Here is a 3,583-nt window from a genome sequence, read left to right on the forward strand (position 1 = left end):
GCACCCTCTGGGTACAATCCCTTTATAGCACTTCCCTCTAGGTCACCCTGATGAGCCCTCCCTTGCACTAGTTCTGGCATTGCACCTACTGGTCTGCTCTGTTCTTCCTCTGCCCTTGGAAAGAGAAGAGAAGCTACTAAAGCTCATGCACTGCAAGTATTTGGTCCTTATTTTGTGTCTACTGTTAAACAGTGGACAGAGTTTACAACAGTGTCCCAAATGGGAAAAGGAACAGTCATGGACTTCAATGTCCCTTTTGGCCACTGCATGGCAGAGGTAGACAAAAGCACAGGCATTATGTAGCCCTGAGCAGACTAACTTCTAGAAAAGCTACCGACACCAAGCTTTTCTTCACTGCACACCTGGCAAAAGTATTTATTTTTTAAATAGTAAACTGCTTCTTGTTTTTGAGCTATGCAATATGGGTATTTCAGATTGTAATATTACTGACAGTTGCCACTGCTATTTGTATGGCAACATAGCTTATGGGTTTTTTGGGGGTTTTGTTTCCCCAGTTTCATGAGCCATTTAATACAGTAACCAACATTTCTAGGAAGCCCACAGCCTGGTTTTCAGGCCTGGGAAAGGGGATACAAATGCCAGATACATTACGTAAGGTTATATATCACCTAAACTGTGAATACAGTGTCATAGGTATAGACTCTGCCAGCTGCTGACTTGTTTTCACTGTTCACTACATATTTGGTCTGAAGGAGACAGTCTCATTACTTTGTGTTTACGAGCCTCTGTTTTGTAGCAGGTTGAAGTCAAGGACATAAAAAAAATATATATATATAGTATCTTACTTTGATTTGGACATACTGAAGATTGCTTTAAAGAGAAGCTCATTCTGTGTGTGTGTAAAAATACAGACTGAATATGGTTTTACTTTGTACCTACCCAAATTTTAATACTGCTTTTATATTTTAAAAAACAAAAGAGATGTAGAACTGCAGGCCTTATGTAAAATTCATCGCAAATCTTCAAAACAGGTTTGATATGGCCAGTGACAAATGATGTCCCATAAAGCATTGCATGACTATTTTTAACATAGCTCTCATACATAATTTCTCCTGCGTTGATTGCCCAGCAATATGAACATGTTGAAATACAAGGCATTACAAATGACAGGCTTTCATATCTCCACTTAATCTTTGCAGGACCCATACTCACTTGACTTTATATGAGAACCAAGTAAAGACGAGTGATGCTGATGACTGGAACCAGCCCAGCAACTTAGCTCTAGTCATCTATCTGTATTAATCCCTGCTGCATATACGTGGTGACTGGATGAAAATTTGAAAGATCCTAAGCATTTCACTTACTTCACCTTCTTCATCCTTACTTTCCCTTTGCTGGGCAGTAATTTCCCTTTTGGCTGAGATCCTAAAGGTCAAGTCCTACCCACACCAATATCACCAGTCAATGTGGACTGTACCCTTCAGGTCTAGTATTTTCACAATGCTTTTTTTCTTTTTTTTTCTTTTTTTTTTTTTAGCCAAAATTCCATTTCTCCATCACTTTCATAAAAGGACAACTTTCTCTTACCTCCTACCTCTCTGAAGTTGTTTACTTCTGCACCCTCCTCATTTTTCATCCACTACCTCCACTTTTGTCCTTCACTGTAAGACAGATGATAAAAGGCCCGAGCATCAGCATGCGTTGGCTTTCATTCCCAGTTCTGCCCACTCACTTTCTGCATCACAAGATTATCTGGGATCTGAATAAAAGCTAGGATCCATCTCCCACAGGCAAAGAACAGCCATATTACAGGCAAGGCACACCAGAATCCATCTGCAGGCACTGTGCTGCAGTGCTGAGCGCCAGTTGAACTCTACACAGCGCCGGCCCCAAACTGGTACAAATCAGTTTAATGGTCAGCGTGAGGTTAATAGTTGGACTAGATGATCTTCAAGGTTCTTCCCAACATAGATGATTCTGTGATTCTGTGAATGGGGACAGGGAAGGAGTCAAAGTAGAACTGATAGCAATGAGAACAGCAAGTACTCCTCTCAGAAAAGCTTGAGGTCTCCTTCCCGGATTCAGGTAACATGTCTGCACAACGCACAGAGTGGCTTTGCTGCAGCTTTGGCTGTGTGTGAGGGCTTCTTTGTGCCTTTGCTAGTCACGTTGCCAGCATCTGTTTACCCTTCTATAAAATGGAATAGTACCACACAGGATGCTGTGAGCCTCAGGGAAATAAGACACTTTTGAGATTCTGGGTGGAAAGTGTAAGAACTTGGTGTCAGCTCTGTTTTCATTTCATACTTTGCACCTGCACATTTTATCCAGAATCATCGTCATTGTCACCTTGTTTATGGATACTGGGAAGTGCCTCTTCAACCTTGCCAGTTATTTGCATTGCAAGGGTAAAATAAGAAAGCACTGCCTCTTGCAAGCCCAAGCATGCAGCGCGATCTCCCAACCCCCCTGCCATGGGCAGGGACACCTTCCACTAGACCAGGTTGCTCAAAGCCTAGCTACACCAAGAATGTGACCCTCAAACTGTGCGAAGCTGGAAGATCTGTCTGTCTGCCATTAGCTGAGCAACAGAGGGAAACTGACACCTGTTCCTGCTCTGCCATGCATTAATTTAGTAAATTAGCACCGGTCACCTATATGAAATGTAATTAAGCATCTGAATGCCATTGTTACCACCTTGTTAACTATGAAAATTCATGTGATGATGGTGACATAATGGCAAATATGTTGTTAAATTCCAAAACATGAGAGGCATTCATAATAATAAACGACAGTGTCTTTCATATAACAATCCCAAAGTACCTGACAAAATGATACAAAACTACCTGTTAGAAGCATTGCTTTACCCATCACCGAAACAGAGCCCCCAAGCAGAAAGCAGCAACAACCTTTAAACGCTACAGAACATATTACAACAGAGGATGTTGAATAATACATCCAGTATAAATCACTGGGGAATTCCAGACAAGCAAAACAAAATTTTCCAAAAGCAAGTGATCTCCGGCTAAAAATTTGTTTCAAATATTCAAGAGTTATCACAAGCCTCTAGTGTAGAAAAGACACCATCCTTAACAACAGACACACCTCAAAAAAACCAATTATACACGTTTCTTAAAGATCATATATACATTAGTGTACTTGCTAGGGCAAAAAATGCTTGTCTTCAGTGCCTCACCAATAGGAATTGTATGCTTCACCTTGGGGCCGAGTTCACCACAACACAAGACCGACTGCAGAGGGGTTGCCGAACACCCAAGGCCACTGTTGGGCAGTGGCCTGGCTACAGTGCTGAAGCAAAAGTGGCAGAGGTGATCCGAACCTCCTTCTCTCAGAACCTGCCCTCTGCTCCGCAGCTCACCAAACTGGTGCAAGGGGAAGAGAAAGCGGGGCATCTGCCGCTACTGTAAAGGGCAGCACACTTCGGGCCAGGGAGAAAATGCATGGTGTAGGGAGCTCCACAAGGCTCGCAGGCAAGCCTGGGGCTTTGCTGTTGAGCCTTGTCAAGCTTAAGTAACTCTGGAAGCATCCTGAAGAGGGCTGCGGGTGCTTCCAGATGGAGAGGCAGCTGAAGGCAGGCTTTGAAGGTCCCGGGTTTGGATTG

Source organism: Athene cunicularia, assembly GCF_003259725.1.
Source record: "Athene cunicularia isolate RWA chromosome 2 unlocalized genomic scaffold, athCun1 chr2_part1, whole genome shotgun sequence".
NCBI classification, from domain to species: Eukaryota; Metazoa; Chordata; class Aves; order Strigiformes; family Strigidae; genus Athene; species Athene cunicularia.